Source organism: Solanum pennellii, chromosome 6, assembly GCF_001406875.1.
Source record: "Solanum pennellii chromosome 6, SPENNV200".
Taxonomy (NCBI): domain Eukaryota; kingdom Viridiplantae; phylum Streptophyta; class Magnoliopsida; order Solanales; family Solanaceae; genus Solanum; species Solanum pennellii.
Genome location: NC_028642.1, coordinates 44,017,358 through 44,035,841, shown reverse-complemented (window position 1 = coordinate 44,035,841; position 18,484 = coordinate 44,017,358).

Here is an 18,484-nt window from a genome sequence, read left to right as displayed (position 1 = left end):
CATACGTACTCCATTTCATTTCATTCATAGGCCAGTGTAAACACCAGCTATACCTAGGATGTAGTTTAAGACTTTCATTAGGTTCGTTGTGCAATGTCCAAGAATGACCTAATATCATTACTTGAATCTAACTCACCTTTTGATTATCCTATCCTAACACCTTTGGTATCATTCATTTCATTTTGTGCATCATTTGAGGCTGGCCTCATTCTTTCATTGGGAACTTTAACTTTAACTGACATAGATCATGTGAGCATCATGAAATTCAGTGTCTCCCCTACACGGAAAAGAGGTGGAATCACCGGCCAAAGTGACCCAAAACATTCTAGCATACATGGGAATTAACCCCACAAAATCCCTATATTGGTTGTATAGGTTCGAAGACTAGGAGATATAAGGAGACCCATACCCGGCAAGCCGGACAGTCTCATCTCATGAGAGTTATGTGAACCTCCGCCCTTCCGAAAGAAGGCATCACCGCTTATAGCTAGCCTATCAGTGCTCAGTATAAAGTTCTATTTCATTAATCTCATACATCATAGAAGTTCGCTTCTAGTATGAGGACATCATAGCTCATTAGATGATTTCTCATCTTATCATTAGTATTAAGGGTGTTAAGCTCAATACTTTCATTAGAGTGTTCATAGAGACTGGTCTCTTCATTATCTTACACTCTCATAGGTGAGTACGTTTTGGTAACATTTACTTAGGATCATTTGAGATTGTTCTCATCATTTACATTAGCCTCATATCATGTTGTCACCACATTCCTTATCATTAACACCTTTGCTTTTCATAGTTACTCATCTCTTATTACGTGAATGTTCATTTCATCATATGCCAATGCACTTGGCCATTTAGTGTGTTTCAAACCCTTACTTAACCCTTCTAGGGTTTCATCATTTCATTGTTCATTTTCTCATTTCATTGTTCATCTCATCTTATGCCAATGCACTTGGCCATTTAGTGTATCTTACACTCATACTTAACCCTTCTAGGGTTCATCATTTCATTACATACATCTTAGGTTCACTTACTTTTGAACGTATGCTAGACTTATGAGTCTATACACACAAGCCATGGGGCTTCATTCATAGTTTGTTAAGTAATTCATACATTCCTAAGATTATGTAGTACAAGACATATGTATCTTGTATATATGCCAAGATCTTGATTTCGATCTAAGTAGGTGACATTATTCTTGGATATTTTGTTCACGTATGCTTATGTATCAATACAGAAGTTTGGGAAAGGAAACCCAAATTCGAATCACTTGGATAACATTTACATTTTTCATTGATTTTATTTTTTAATTTCCATAACATTGGAACTCTAGATCGAACTCCAACATTAACATTGTACCTTAAATTTTCTACTTGGTTTCCTCTTAAATTGGCCGAAGGGTTGTGGGTTCGAGCCCCCACAACCTCTTCCATTATATTCTTTAGTTTTTCGCCAGGGCATTGGGAGGTTGTGGGTTCGAACCCCCACAGCCTCCTTATTTTTGTTATTAATTTCGCTAGAGCATTGGGAGGTTGTGGGTTCGAACTCCCACAACCTCCTTATTTTATTTTTTTATTTAAGTTCATTAGGCTAGGCATTTTGGCAGTGAGGTTGTGGGATCGAGCCCCCACAGCCTCACTTTGTTTTCTCATTTAATTTTGTTAGTCTCCTTTCCAACCTTGAGGTTGTGGGTTCAATTCCCACGCCTCACATTTCCTTTTCTTTATTTTCTCTTCCTTCAATCGCTACCTGGAGGTCGTGGGTTCGATTCCCACGCCTCTCATTTATTTATTTAATTCTTGTTTTCTTCCTACTGACCCAGCAGACACTATTTCGATTCCCCCCAGCCCCTTTTCTTTTTCCTTGCTCGTGAATTCCAGTAGCTAAAGGGTGAGGTCACAGGTTCGAATCCTGGTGGCCTCACCTCTTCTAAATGTATTAAATTTCCAGATTTCAACCCCCTTTTTGAACGAAATTTAAAGTACATTAAGCTGGAAATTTATTCATAATTTTTAGCTTCCTTTCATCAACCTTTTCATGTTAGTTTCTTAGGGCATTCACCAAGCATTTATTGCATTGTTATGTGTAGTTTAGTAGTTACATTAGTCAAGCATTTTCACTCAAAATTTTTAACTTCACACACCATATGAACATCATATTGTGCACAACTTTAGCACATAAAATACAAGAATTAACATGCCTTTGCACACCCCCAAACAGTGACCAACTTCACTGCCACACACACACACACACACACGTCACTTTTTCACATGATTTCGAACAACATAATCATTATTCACAAAATTTTGAACATGCATACTCAAACATAAATATCACGAAAATGCATTTCATCCCTACTTTTTGTACCAGCAAACATACCCAACCTAAAGTTCAATGGGAGCTAGTGACAGGGACATGCAAGAGGGGAACAATCCTAGTTTTCGGAGTGAATCTCTTGAATCTTAAGGGGTCTCTTGGGAAAGGAACCAAGAGGAAAGAAACCCATACCTTTATTGATGTTCAACCGATGAATTTGCTGCCCAAAACCCTCTCCAGAATCAGTCCAAGCTACCTCAACGTCCACACCACTCAACGAACAACTTCTCTTTGCCTTAACATTTTTGGTTGCTTTGTTTTTCTTAAAATTTTGTGTGAGTTCTTCAAGTGTGAAGAACTCTTGATATTACTTCTGTTCTTTGTTGTTTTTGGCAGAACCAACGTGAGAGAGAGAATGATGAAACGTGAGAGAGAGATCGTGAGAGAGTAGTAAAATAATAGGAGTTTTTGTTTGGGAATTAGTCAAACTAGGACTCCTTATTAATTTAAATAAAACCTGATTTAATTATCTTAGTGAAAGGACCATTATGCCCTTAAAAAATTAGATTATAAACATTAATTAAATCATCAACTTGTTGCTTCCAATGGGGCTCGAACTCGGGTAGAGTGGCCCTTGCGAAAAGGACCATTTCGGGTCAACCTAAGCAGAATTGGTTCTTTAATTTAATTAATTAATTAATTAATTAATTTTTTAGCATAATTACGATATTACCCTTGGCTTGGAAAAGACCATTTTACCCCTGGACCCTCAAAACTTAAGATTTCTTCTTTTTAAGTCCGGTAAAGACTCCTTCGATTAAATCTTCATTTTCGAGAGCCTTACTTGGTTGGTTCCAACCTTTTCAAGCTAAACTAACTCTCCAAGTTAGTTGTCTTGGTCGTAGCAAGGGTTCTGAGGTCTGGTTCTGCGCGTATCAATTCGTGTGAACCTTGGTCTAATCGCAAACATTCTTGACACCTTAAGTATTTATCCTATTCATTTTTAGGGTTGTTACATTGGCCCTATGGTTTTTCACTCTTCACATCGAACGATTTTCTACGTAAATTGGTTTTTCTTGTGTGATTGGTTGATTTTTATCTTGTTGCTTTAGTTTGTCTGATATTCTTGTTGTCCATTCTTGATATTACTTGATTTGGTTTGTCTTCTCTTGGTTCAAATTGAAAGAGAAAGTTTATATTTGGGTATTATTTCACTACTATTGTGTCTGTATTCTCATTAGTGCTTTGTATTCCCGAACAAAGTGGGATCAGAGAATTGGTTATTGATTTATTTTTGATAATTTATTTTTATGATGGAGGAAAATATGTGCAAGATAGTTTGTTTAAATGGTAGTAACTATCATATTTGGAGAGGTAACGTGAAAGATCTTCTATTTTTCAAGAAAATACATTTACTAGTGTTTACCTCTAATAAACCTCAGTCCGTGACGAATGAGAAATGGGAAGTTGAGAACTTGCAGGTTTGTCGCTATATTAGACAATGGGTTGAAGATAATCTTCGAAATCACATTCTGAATATGACACATGCCAGAAGTTTGTGGGACAAGCTTGAGACGCTTTATGCTTTGAAGATTGGCAACAATAAGTTATTTTTATTGAAACAATAGATGAATATCAGGTAAAAGAGGGCACACCTATTTCTGATCATATTAATGATTTTGATGGTGTTATTGACCAACTATCTAGAATGAATGTAAAATTCAATGAAGAAATATAAGGACTATGGCTTCTTAATACTCTGACAGACTCTTTTAAAACTCTACGAGTTTCTTTGACTAATATCGCTACCAATGGTGTTGTGACCATGGAATATGCTAAAAGTGGTATCTTGAATAAATAAATGAGAAGAAGATCTTAAGTAGTCCACTTCAGACATAGTTTCTTGCTTCGTTAACCATTGTATAGTGCTCAAATTTAAACTGAGAATTTTTGACATCTAGTTCTTGAAATTCAACAATGGAGATTCAATTTGGAGGTTTCTAGATTATGATTTTGGAGGCGTGAACAGTAGCTCATTTTTGGGTGAAATCTCTCCTCTAATTCTCTAATTTTGGTGCAATCTTCTTTTGGTGTTGCTCGTTGTTTGGCACTTGTTTTGTGGTTAATTTTAAATAACAATTTTGTAACTCTTGATGTTTATAGTGGAGCTTTTTGGTCCTATGGTTTTTACTCTTCACATCGAATGGTTTTACACGTAAATCGTTGTGTCTTGTGTGATTGGCTTGTTCTTATCTTGTTGCTTTAGTTTGGTTGATATACTTGTTGTCCATTCTTCATATTGCTTGATTTAGTTTTTCTTCTCTTGGTTCAAATTGAAAGGAAAAATTTAGATTTGGAATGTTGAAAATGGGTAACAATCATGAGGTTGCATTTCTTGGTATTGGGATAGTTTTTTTAGAAAGTAACAATGTTCCAAACTAGTTCTCATAATGTCAAACATGCCCCAGATGTTTGCTTGAGTTTGATTTTTATGGGAAACCTTGATGATGATGGTTATGATATTACTCTTGGTGCTGGCCAGTGAAATCTTACTAGATGTTCAATGGTTGTAGCCCGTTGTGATAAGTTGTCTAACTTGTATTTTTTTGGAACTCCATTTTTAGAGGCTCAGTGAATTTGGTGGAGAATGATACATCATCATTGTTATAGCATAGAAGACTGAGTCATATGAGCGAGAAGGGGTTGAACAATTTTGCTAAGAAGAATTTGCTTTCTGGAGTAAAACGAGCAAAGTTGAACAAGTATGTTCATTGCTTAGCAGGTAAATAGAAGAGTTTCTTTTCAAAGTTATCCACCTTCAAGAAAGCTTGATTTGTTGGAGTTGGTACATTCTGATTTGTGTGTTCCTGTTAAGGTAAGGTCTCATGGTGTTGCACTTTATTTTGTTACTTTTATTGATGATTATTCATGCAAACTCTGGGTATTCTCTTAGAAGTCCAAGGATCAGGTACTTGATGTGTTCAAGAGTTTCCAGACCTTAGTTGAGAGACAGATAGCGAAGAAATTAAAATGCATTCGTTCTGATAATGGTGATGAGTATATTGGTCCTTTTGATAGATATTGCAGAGAGTGAGGTATTCAACATCAGAATACTCCTCAGCTAAATGGTTTGGCAAAAAGGATGAATAGAACTCTTATTGACAGAGTTAGATGTATGCTTTGTGATGCTAAGCTGCCAAATTCCTTTTGGGAAGAAGCACTTGATATTGTTACATATGCTATCAATTTATTTACTACTGTTTCTTTGAAAGGTGATGTCCCTGACAAAGTTTAGTCTGGTAAGAATGTTTCTTCTGATCATCTTAAGCTTTTTGGATGTAAAGCCTTTGTGCATGTTACTAAGGATGAAAGATCAAAGTTAGATGTTAAAACTAGGCATAAGTATCTTTGTTGGTTATGGTCAAGATGAGTTTGGCCATCGCTTCTTTGAGCCAGTTAAGAAGAAACTTGTTAGAAGTTGTGATGTTGTGTTCTTTGAAGACCAAACAATTGAAAATCGTGACAAAGTTGAGAAAAATGATTCTTGTGACAACCTAGTTGATGTTGATCTAGTTCCTTTGACTATTCCACCATGTGAAAATCTTCAAAATGATGAAAATCAAGTTGATATTGAAGATGGTTATCATATTCAGAATGACCCATATTCCTGATCTTCCAGTGCAAGACGATGTGGTTGGTAAGCAACCAACTATTATTGATGCTCCAAAGAGTTCTCTCAGAAGATCTACTTGAGAGAAAATACCTTCATCTCGTTATTCTTCTAATGAGTATGTACTCTTGACTAATGGAGGAGAACCTAATATTCTTGATGAGGCCATGGAAAGTGAAGAAAAATAAAAGTGGTTTCATGCTATGGAGGAAAATGAAGTCTCTACATGATAAACATATCTTCGATTGTTACCTAAAGATCAAAAAGCTTTGAAAACAGTTGGATTTTCCGGGTGAAACATGAAGATGGTAATCCAAGTCCACGGTACAAGGCTAGATTAGATGGAAAAGTTTTAGTCAAATAAAAGGGATCGATTTTGATGAGATATTCTCTCCAATTGTGAAGACGTCATCCATCTGTGTGGTTCTAGGCTTTACTAAAAGTATAGGCTTGGAAGTTGAGAAGATGGATGTTAAAATTGATTTTCTCCATGGTGACTTGGATAAAGAAATTTATATGAAGCAGCCGGAACGTTTTGAAGCCAAGGGAAAAGAGAATTATGTTTTCAAATTGAAGAAGAGTGTGTATGACTCAAAATAAGCTCCTAGAAGATTGGTTCTTTTATGAGTCAGCAGGGGTTAAATATATGAGACACATACTTTTAGTGACGAAACATAAGAAATCGTAGCAAATTTTTGTCTACAGAAATTTCCCACCAAAAAATTATTTGGCGCCATTTTGTTAAGTGGTGTTAGTCATGAATTTAAAGTTATCGGCGATGTATTGTTTCGTCACTAGTAGTGTATGTAATTCATGACAAACTACGACATCAAATTCGTCACTAATTATTCCCTTTTAGTGACAAAATTTACTTTTCGTGCATAAATATATGAGATACATACTTTTAGTGACGAAACATAAGAATCCGGAGCAATATTTTGTCCACTAAAGTTTTCCACAAAAAAAATCAATTGGCGTCATTTGTTAAGTAGTGTTAGTCACGAATTTAAAGTTATCAGTTGCCACATTATTTCGTCACTAATAATGTATCTAATTCATGACAAAATATTTTTTGTCTTATAATTTATTAAATTTTGGACAAAAAAAAATTTCATCTAAAAAATATGTTGTTACAATAACCACAAATTAGAGTTCGTAGTTAAATATTATAAATTTTAGCTATGAAAATTTATATTTTATTATGATATTTATTTCGTCACTAATTTTTATTGTCTCTAATCAATATATGATTTAGTGACAACAAAAAAAAATTATCACAAAATATGTAAGGTGTTAAATAGCGAAGACTTAAAATTTTTAGTGAATAATTAAACTATTTGCTACGAAAAAAATGCATAGCTAAATACAATTTTTTTTGCTACAATTGTTCATAATTGCAAATGACAACTTACAAAAAGAATAATGCAAGTGCTTCATAAGAAGTAGAGATAGTCCATTCGTTAACTGACAAGAGAAAATATTAAAACCAATGAATTTGGTCAATTTTGTAAAAACGAGAAAGTTCAAATACATCTGTTTTCTTAAATTACACAATTATAAAATGCATCGTTTCATAATACAATCCGAGTTATAAGTATTGTGAGTGGGCACGGTTCATCCAATAGATCACTAATATTTGTTAGTTTAACACTTTTATTTTTTATTTGACACACTTTTATTGATAAGCACGATAACAAAATAATTTGTCAAGTCTTTGTGCGAATTTTTGTGCATGTCTATTGATTTATTATTGGTAAACTACATAGATTAAGTCGATCTATATGCTTTTTTCTATAAGTATGTACATATTTAATAGTAATTCCACACACGTATGTAGAGTAACTATACCGAGATAACATCGACTTACAAACTTTGACTTTGCAAAGGTGCAATATATTTCATGAATTTCTATTAATTTTTCCCATCAGTCTGAAAATTGAAATAAACTAAAAAATGAAAGCACATATAAAAGAAATGAAATAACAATGATCTCAGATATATTATGATGAAGTACTATAGTTATTGGTATTGATGTTCAACTTGAACTGATTATTCTTTTTTTTTTTAATAAAATCAAAAGTAGATTTTAAATAAATTTATTATTTTACTGAATAATAAATTTTACAAAAATAAATAAATAAAATGAGAAAATTGTACAGAATATATTTAAAGATATTTAAAAAATACACAGTATAATTAAAATATAACCTACATTTGAATGAATTGTGGGTGGTAAATTTCATGCATTTGTGTATGAGCATACATAATCATATAATATATTATTTCTAAAATAGTTAAAAGTGAAAAAAGTGAATGAAGTATAAAATAAAACAAAAATGAACAACAAGAGAGAGTTGGTCTGATGGTAAGCACTCTTCATTTCCAACCTTAAGGTTCTGAGTTTGATTCCCCAAGGCAGCATAATGTGTGAGCTCCTGGTCAATGTTGTAANGGGGGGGGGGGGGAGGATCATATATATAAATTATGTTTATAATGTTAAATTATATCATATATACATTTAAAAATAAAATAATATTTTGTATATAAAATATATATCATTAGTGACGAAATTGAATTTTTTTCAGCTACAAAATATATATAACTTTAGATACAATTGATTTCGCCACTGATTGAAGTAAAATAATTAGCGACGATATAATTTTGTCGTTAATAATAACCTTTTTAGTGACAAAGCATACTATTAACTACAAAAAATATACTTTTTACAACAAGTATATTTGTCACAAATGATTAAGCATTTGGTGACGATTTTTATTTTTGTAGTTAATATAATACTTTTAGCGACGAAACACTAAATCGTCTTTGTATACTTTTAGAGACACACATTTAGAGATGACTGAGTGACAAATTATTTTTCGTCACACAAGATTTTCAATGACGAAATATGATTTATTAATGACAAAATTATTTATCCCTGATAATCAAATTTGTTGTAGTGATTTCATCTTGATGACATTTTTGTTGTTGGTCATAATATTGGTTGTTTGATGTATGCAATGGTGTAACACTTCAAAAATCTAAGACGTATTCTAGATCCTAACATGAGTGTCAAAAGGTTTAAACACTATTTTAAGGTCAATTTTAATGAATATAGGTCATTTAGGAATTTTGGGAATCAAAACGTCAAAGAACGTCCATGACATCCGGAAACTAGTTCAATGAGGTACTAGCGTGCCTTAACCTTTTTGACTAGCTTTTAGGAGTCGAAAAAATGATGAAAATTGGTGGAAGTGTTTCTAACATGTATTAGAGTTAGTTCATATATGAAAATTCTAGGCAAGACTCCCCAAGGACCAACCAAGGGCCCTTGAGGAGGACCCTTGCGATTTGGCAAGAAGCTGCCAAAAGGCAGTGTGCACCTACGAGTGCAATCGATGATTCGTATGTCAATCGACAAGGCATCGATTGCCTGCGTCGATGGTATTTGTCCAAGGTTGATATTTCCATAGTCTCTAAACTTAACGACGGACCAATCAGACGGTTGGTGCTTGGCCCGTCGATTGACAAATGGGGCGTCGAAATCTCGTCTGTGAGACCACTATTTTTGGTGCACATTTTGAATTAATTCTTTTAATTAGTTGGATTAGTTAGGAGGTTAATTAGGGGTTGGTGGAGGTCTAATTAAGTTAATTAACCACCTATATAAATCTCCTAAGCTAATTAGACTACCCTAAGCTCTCATAATTAGACAAACCCAAACTCTCTTCCTCCTCTCTTCTTTGTCTCTCTAGTTGAAGAACTCCATTGAAGAACAAGATAGGGTTGGGTTCTAGGGCTGCAAAGGGGTCGAATTTCTTCATAAATATTCATCAATTAGTAAGGTATGAGATCTCTTTCACCTTTGAGACCTCTTTCCTCAAAGGGTTCCATTAAATTGATTTCAAAAGTTGGGTTTTCAAGTGGATTTTCATCCAATAGGAAATTGATGTTATGTATTACTTTGTTTATGATTTATTTTGGATATTATGAATAAATTGACATGTATTTTAACTCAATTATGTTATTTATTGATGGATTGGTCTAGTTTGTAGAAGATGACCTATTTCCCTTAACCCTAGGTTATGATCTTGACATGAATTGTGTAATGTTGGTTCAATTGCATTGGCTATCGGTTGAATTACTATTACACGATGATCGTGCATCATTAATGAATAGATTAGGGCAAATTATAGTCCTATCATGCTAGTTCTTGAGTAATTGATCTAGATTATGACTTTGACCTATATCTATTGTCTTAACCTATAAACTAGTGATGGATTGTGATGTAGTGATTCAATTAGCCTTATTATCATGTTGTTTATTGTTGCGTGATGATATTACACCCTTACTGGGTTGAATTAAGGGTTTATGGTAAGACCTTGATGATGGATTATGAAGGAGACATGGTAAGTCTTGTGATCCCTATTCTTTACTTCAATTATGGTTACTTGTGGTTAAGTGATGATGTTGTATTTAAGTATGACTTATATTAGGATTTATAGGGTTGGTATGATGTTGAATTGAAATGTCTTGACTATGGATTGTGAGGTGTTGGCTAAGATGTAAATGTAATAAGGATGGTGATGATTTACCAATGTGGCTTATTATGAAATGATATGTTAATGTGATAACCTCACATGTATGAATTGTAATGAAAGGAAAATACTCATGCAATTCTTATTGAGTTATGATGATGATGTTCATACAAGGGATAGAACCTATCACCTACATTAACTACATTAAGCTATGATGATTAATAAAGGTATTAAAGACATTTCAAAAGGGACTCTAGCTTAGCACCGAGTGAACTAGAGTGAGGAGTGTCCCTTCTCACATAGGAAAGTACTTTTGAGATTGGAGACTCCAATGCATGTAGCATAAAGAGGGTCCCAACTATATCTCCTAGTTCTTGAACTATGTTTCCCCCATAGGAATACTAGCTAGTGGTTCACGTAGTTGCTATGTTCATGTTTTGGTACTACCTTGGCAAGTAGTCCGCCTTCTTTTGGCGTAGGGTTTCATGACACCGGATTCCACATTAGCTCATGTGGTCTATGTCGGTTAAGGCAAGATGTTTCCAAAAGGTAAAATGAACTAGAGGATTGAACTCTAACTAAGATGACCTAAGGGGTTTAGATTAGTCTAGGTAGGGGTATGAGACTTTACCTATACATTGCGCTAGTTAGCCTTAAGGGAAGTCTTAGGAGGATGTTCTTATGTATGTATATGCTTATAAATGTAAATGATGTGTATATGATGATCTTACATGTTAATGACACTGTGTGATGTTGATTACTCTTTTGAACATGCACTTGGTCTTCATTGCTAAAGTATGATATTATGTACCATTAATGTTATGTTATGTGAAGTTGGACATTGGTTAAAATTCTTGCTAGGTTCACTTAATTAAGTATAGTTATGGGGCTTTGCTTAGTCATTCCACAAGTGGACTTAAAGAGGGTCATGAGTAATGGTCTTACTTTGGTTATGTTGAAATGGGCTCTTATTCATGTTTTTTTATATCATAATTGCTTTGACTATGTGTGCAATCATATGATATGCATGTTGACTTGACTAGACTTAGAGTTGTCGGTTTTGTGATGTACATGCCTATGACTTAATGAACATGTCTTATGATTGGTATGGTATTCTTAAATGTGCATAAGGCTTTCTAAATGTAAAAATAGCATGTTTTAATTAAATGTCCCTTTTTCGCATGATTTCATGATATGTGTGCATATGGTGTCATACTTAGTACAAGTGGTGTACTAACCCCATTTCTTCCTTCTCCCCAACGTTTTAGGTTCCGGTTGTTAAAGGGCTTTTGAGAAAAGTTTGAAGAAGACTTGGTATTCTCAATCATCCAAGTTGGGTAGGTCCTCACTTTTCGAGGGAAATGTCACTATCAAGCTTACGAAGTTGTTTTAGTATTAAGACTCTTATGTTCTTTCCTTTTCATTTGGATACTAAACATTGTATGACCTATTGTTTGTGATTGTTTTGTGGCCAATTTTGGAGAAAAATTTTGTAACTCTTGGTGTTCATAGTGGAGCTTTTGGTCTTCTAATTTTTTACTCTTCATATCGAGGGGGTTTTCCACATAAATCGTTGTGTCTCGTGTGATTGGCTTATTCTTATCTTGTTGTTTTAGTTTGGTTGATATACTTGATGTCCATTCTTCATATGCTTTATTTGGTTTGTCTTCTTTTTGTTCAAATTGAAAGGAAAAATTCAGATTTGGGTATTATTCCACTGTTATGTAGTTTGACATTCGTGTTAGTGTTTTGCCTTTTCCAACACTCATTTCACCAATTATGTTTTACTCCTCTTCTTTGTACTTGTAATTATCTTTATTAATTGACAGAATCTTAAGCATTTTTAATTTATTCACTACATTTTCAAGGACATTACATCAATGTTAATGAATTGAGTATGTAATAGAAAAAAATCATTCTTTTTTTTATTTGTCAAAAATAACAAATATATATATATATATATATAAAACAAATTTATAGAAAAAAACAAATTAGAAAATATTTTAAAGTGAAATAAAGGACACTGGGCGTACCTTTTTGTTGCTTTGGAGTTTATGTAAAAATTAATACCACTTTTGTTTTTATTTTTCACCCAGTGTTCGAAATTCACATTAGAGCTCTAACGAAATTTGGATCGCACTCTGCAAGGTCCATTTAGAGATAACGCTTCCAATAAAATTTTATTTATGTCCATATTCTAACTCAAAATCTCTTATTTAGAATGACATACTATGACTGCTACACCACAACTCATGTCGGTAATCATATAACCACAATCCACGCGCCCTTTTTAAAAAGCTTAATATTGAGGACTTGCATTGGTTTCCGCATAACACGGCAATATCCTGTCATTCTAATCTGCAAAAGTTACTAGACAAGTTTCATTGGAGGAATGAATAATTCATAAACAACTAGCTTCAGCACTACCACTAGTGTTCCCTTTTAAAATAAAGATTCTTCACCAATATCCCAGCTAAAATAGAACGTTGAACAACAAATCAACAATTAGAAATGTCATTATCTTTGCTTTGTATAATTGTATTATACGTGTAGTTTTACAATTTACTCGTTAAATTTTACTTGAAAATAATAATTGTTATAGTGAGTTTATGATTTTCTTTCTATAGATAGGGTCTTACCAAAGGCAAAGCAAAAATTAAGAGTGTGGGATTTTTAAATTTTTATTAGAACCGTCTATCGATTTTGTGAGAGCTTTATAAATTAATATACATATATATTCAATCGATTTTTAGTACAAATACAAAATCGATGAAAAACTACTCGATTCTTTCGAATCTATGAACCCCCACTTAGCTCCGCCTCCGGGTCTTACACATATTTACTTATTATATTTTTCAAAGGAATTAACTCAATATTAATAAATTGAGGATAGAAGAGGTAAAACAAATTTATCTTTTCTTAATTTATCAAAAATGACAAGTAAAAAAATCAATTAAGAAGTATTTGACAGTACATAGGGATAAAGAGGGTATCAAAATTTGCTTTTCTCTGTCCTTAAATAAAAGACGACTATAATTTTACATTTTTATCTCGAGATAAGTTATTGTAGGATTAATATTTCATTCACAATAAAAATAACTTAGCGTATTCATAAATTATTCCATACTTTATAGCCAAATAAATAATTAAATATTACTAAAAATTTATCTCGAATTTATTGTTTTTTAACCATCCAACAAACGAAGCTTTATAAGACAACAACCTGGACAGAGGTTGTCCGTCCACCATTCACATTCCAACAAAAATATTCTCCTTTAAATTAGTCCATAATTGAAATAGGGAGTAATTGTCGTGTTTTGCCTTTTGAAATAATTCTTTTTAACATTAAATTGAATTAGTTAACCTAATATTTTCAAAATTAATATTTGTATATTCAAAAGTTATATACTTACTAGAAATACTATGCATCAGAATAAATTTTTACGGTCTATATAATAAAAATCATATTTTTCAACTATCGATTAAAATTAATATTATTTAATTCTCTACAAATAAAATATGACAATTAATTTGAGATGAAGATTTAATTCTACCAAAGAATGTGATGCAGTAAATGAGGTTACTTCTCTCTCAATCAAAGGTCTCGAATTCGAGCCTTTGTTATTAAAAGAATCATTGGTAGGAAATGTTATATCTAGGCTTTGTCTGATACAAATGTAAATTAGTCAGGCTCCAACAATAATACCGAACACTATATGAGAAAAAAGAAGTCTTCAATAGAAACTTTTCTCAGAATTCTCTTTTTATTATTGATTTTTTTAGACAATAAGAGTATGGAAAGTATGAAGTAAAATAATGTTCATAAGATATTTTTTTTAAAAATAGTTATATTAGTTGACAAAATTTTTGAAAAATATATTTTGTAGGAAGATAAGCTATTAAAATTAGAAAAGGGTATTTCTAATGAAAATAGAAAAAATAAATTTCACTAATAACACTTCATATTAATGGTGGTCTTTTTCACTATTCAACCCACCTTATTTTAATTTCATCCCTATTAACACACACACTGTCACAATCATATCTCGCCACCTCATCTATCATAGTTTCTCATATAAATTCCTTTAATATAATATTTTTTGTCAACCTATCAAATATAAGAAAATAAGTAAGAAAGTCGACATTATATTAACCCTTTTCACTTTTTCATTTAAGATAATTCTTTTTTGTTTTCTCTAATATCTCAAAAGATCACTCAAGTAGAGAATTTATCTAGCAAAATGGTATTCAATTGGAAATAACAATAGATAAAGGAAGACGAAAACTCTCTCAGCGCATGTGAGCTTAACGTGCGCTTCCATGGGAAAGAGAGCTCAAATTCCTACTCAGAAGGCTGTTGAAGCTCAGCAAAACATGAAGCAGATGCATATCCTAAAGAAAAGGAAGGGTAATCAAGGAACTTGGGGACATAAGGAAACCAGGGAGGAATTTCTCAAAACCTAACTTCGGGGGGAGCGAAATCGAGAGAAGGGCATGTAGTAATAGGGATAAAGTGTAGTAGAGATGAATTACCAACACAATTCGAGATTGAAACAATAATTGCATCGGAATCTAATGAAAAGGTGCATACGAAGGTGAATGAAAAAGTAAGTAGCCCAAAATCGATACTAAAGGAGTGGAATGAGGCAACATACTCCCCAACCATGTCCGCAAGGAAGTCATGGGCTGATGAAATGGAATCTGAAAATAAGGTGAGACGGAAACCCTAGATTTGGGACAATTTTGATACCACAAAAACATCCAATGTAGGGTTCAAGCTGGACTTTGTTTCTCCCATCACTCAGGGTCATACACCTGTATGTGAAATAGATCTGGACGATATTACATCTGAGATTGATTATTGGAAGACTGCAGTGGTTTGCTATGTACTTGGAGTCCATTCACCATTTGTAGTACTAAATGGATATATTCAAAGGAAGTGGGAGAGTTTGGAATTAATAAGGTCTATATGTTGAAGAACGGGATAGTGTTAGTGAGATTTGATACTTCTGAGGGAAAGAGTGAGGTCTTGCAAGGTGGGATATACCATTTTGATAATAAGCCTTTCATAGTTAAGGCTTGTCATGAAGAGAAGGAGTTTACGCGTGAAGAGTTGTAATAGTGCCAATTTGGGTGAAACTTCCGGGACTTGATTTTAAGTATTGGGGGCCTAAAGGATTGAACAAGATTAGAAGCGTAATTGGGAAGCCACTGATGGTGGACAGGAACACTGAGCGGAAAATAGGTTTAAACTTTGCTCGATTACTGATTGAAGTTGAAGTAGATACTGAGTTGCCAAATATGGTGTATTTTAAGAATGATATAGGTTTACTCATTGAACAAAAAATCAATATGATTGGAAACCTATGTTATGTAAGCATTGTAAAAAGTATGGACACACTGAAATAGAATGCAGAAAGAAGAATGGTACAATGAAATAAGTGCAGAGAGGAGAGGTAGTATCCTCAGATATGTCTGATATGGACAAAAGAGATTTATCAAAGTGGAAAAATGAAATGCAAATGGTTTCTAGACTTAAGGGACTGAAGGAAGCACACTACACAAACGGGGTGGCTTACTCCACTACATCATAGTAGATCTAAGCAGAGACAAGAGAATGTGGTACACTTGAATCCTTCTAATGTTTTGGGTGAAGGAAGTACTAGTGAAAAAGCACTCAATAGTCCAGTAATCCATGGTGGAAGGGCAATGTATTGTCTCCTGCGGGAGTGGATAATATACTTTGTTGGAATGTTAAGGTTTTGAATTCCCCTAACAAGCAAAGGGAGGTGGAAATCCTCTATAAAAAGGAAATATAGGTCTGGTAGCTTTACTAGAAATGAAAGTGAAGTCAAATAATTAAAGTGGAGCAGGTAGCAAAAAAGATGTTTGAAGGATGGAACTATATTACAAATCTAGAGTATCGCTATAATGGTAGAATAATGTTGTTCTGGAGATCTGATTACTATTAATTGAATAAGATTGCTGGAGATACGCAGAGTTTAACATGTGGAATTAAGAATATAGTTGCTCAAACAGAGTTTTACTTAACAACTACATATGCCTTTAATACTAGAAAGGAGAGGATATTGTTATGGAACCACTTGTAGAGTATTAGTATAGGGAGTAATACCCCATGGCCGATACTTGGAAATCTTAACTCAGTTTTGCAACCAGATGATAGAATTGGAGGCAACCTTATCAGCTTAGATAAGGTGGTAGATTTTCAGGCATTTATAGAAGCCTATGAATTGATAGAATTACCATATGGTGGAAATAGATACACATGGAATGATAAGCATGGAGAGAACATAATTTTCTCAAAAATTTATTGGGCATTTGTAAATAAAGAGTGGGTAGACACTATGTCGGTGTATAATGTTAATTTCCTTATGGAGGGTATTAGTGACCATTGAAACTGGCCAAGGAGGGAAAACTTAACAGTTCAAAACGAGCTTTCAAATATTGTAATGTTTGGGCCAAACATCCATTTATCGATATTGTTTAACGAGAATGGAAAATTCAAGGTGAAGGTGCAGTATGTTCCAAGTAGTAAAAAGCCTTTAGGGTTTAAAGAGTTTTCAGGAGCCTAATAAAGAGAATTTTAGGAACATACTCATTGAGGAAGAGGAGGAAAGGATGGCATTGGCAGAAGCACAAAAATGGTTGCACCAAAATCCATCAGATAGAGCACTCCAGGAACAAGAGAAATAGAAGTGCCAAAAGTTCAGGAAATCCTCATATTTGGCTGAAGTTTTTCTGCAACAGAGGAGCAAAGCAAATTGGATAAAGTTGGGGGATGATTATACAAGGAATTTTTATTCCATCATAAAGCACAAAAGGCTATAACAAGCTACAAACCAAATTAGCGATGAGAAAGGGAAAATGCAAACAGAGAACACAAGTATTGCAAAAGTGTTTGTTGAATACTATGAGGAGTTGTTGAGGCAAAAGGAGAGGTATAGAGTCAAAGATTTTGTTATTTTTTAATGAATGGACACATGCTCACAATTCCACAACAATTGGAATTGATCAATCCATATGCAACAAAGGAGATCAAGCAAGCTATGTTTAGTATTAATGTGAAAAACAGCCCTGGTCCGGATAGGTATGGGAGTGGTTTCTCCAGAGATTCTTAGAGTTTAGTGGGGGAAGGTGTGATTCAGGCAGTTTTAGAGCTCTTGGACAGTGGTAAATATTTGAAACAAATCAAATGCAACAATTATAGCCCTGATTCTCAAGATTGCAGTTCCAGAGCATGAGAGTCAATTCAAACCAATCTCCTGTTGTGCGAGTCAATTAAGGACAATCTCCTGTTGTAATGGGATTTATAAGTTTGTTCCTAAAGTATTGTGTGCAAGACTAAAAAAGATGCTCCCTAGTTAATTTGATTGGCGAAACACAAGCAGCTTTTGTGGAAGGTAGATCCCTCATACACAATGTGTTAATTTGTCATGATCTACTTCGACATTACAATAGGAAGACCTCTTGCTAGATGTCTTATGAAGATTGATCTTTGAATGGCTTATGACATGGTGAGTTGGGATTTTATTGAGGAAGCAATGAGAGGTTTTGGATTTCCTGAAACCTTCACTAGGCTGGTAATGGTATGTGTTACGACTACTAAATTGGCTGTGAAGGTGAATGGTGACGGACATGGATACTTCGAATGACAGAGGGGCCTCAGACAAGGGGGACCTATATCTTTTCTTTTGTTTATTATCGTCATGGAGTATCTGTCAAGAGAGCTAAATAAAATGAGCACGTTGCCAGACTTCCAGTTTCATCCAATGTGTAAAAGGAACCTACTAACTTACTTAATCTTTGAAGATGATCTTATGATTTTCTGTAAAGGAAATCTGAGTTTTTCGAGAGTTATGGAGGCACTTTAGCATTTTAGTGTGCAATCATCGCAATATATATATATATATATATATATATATATATATATATATATATA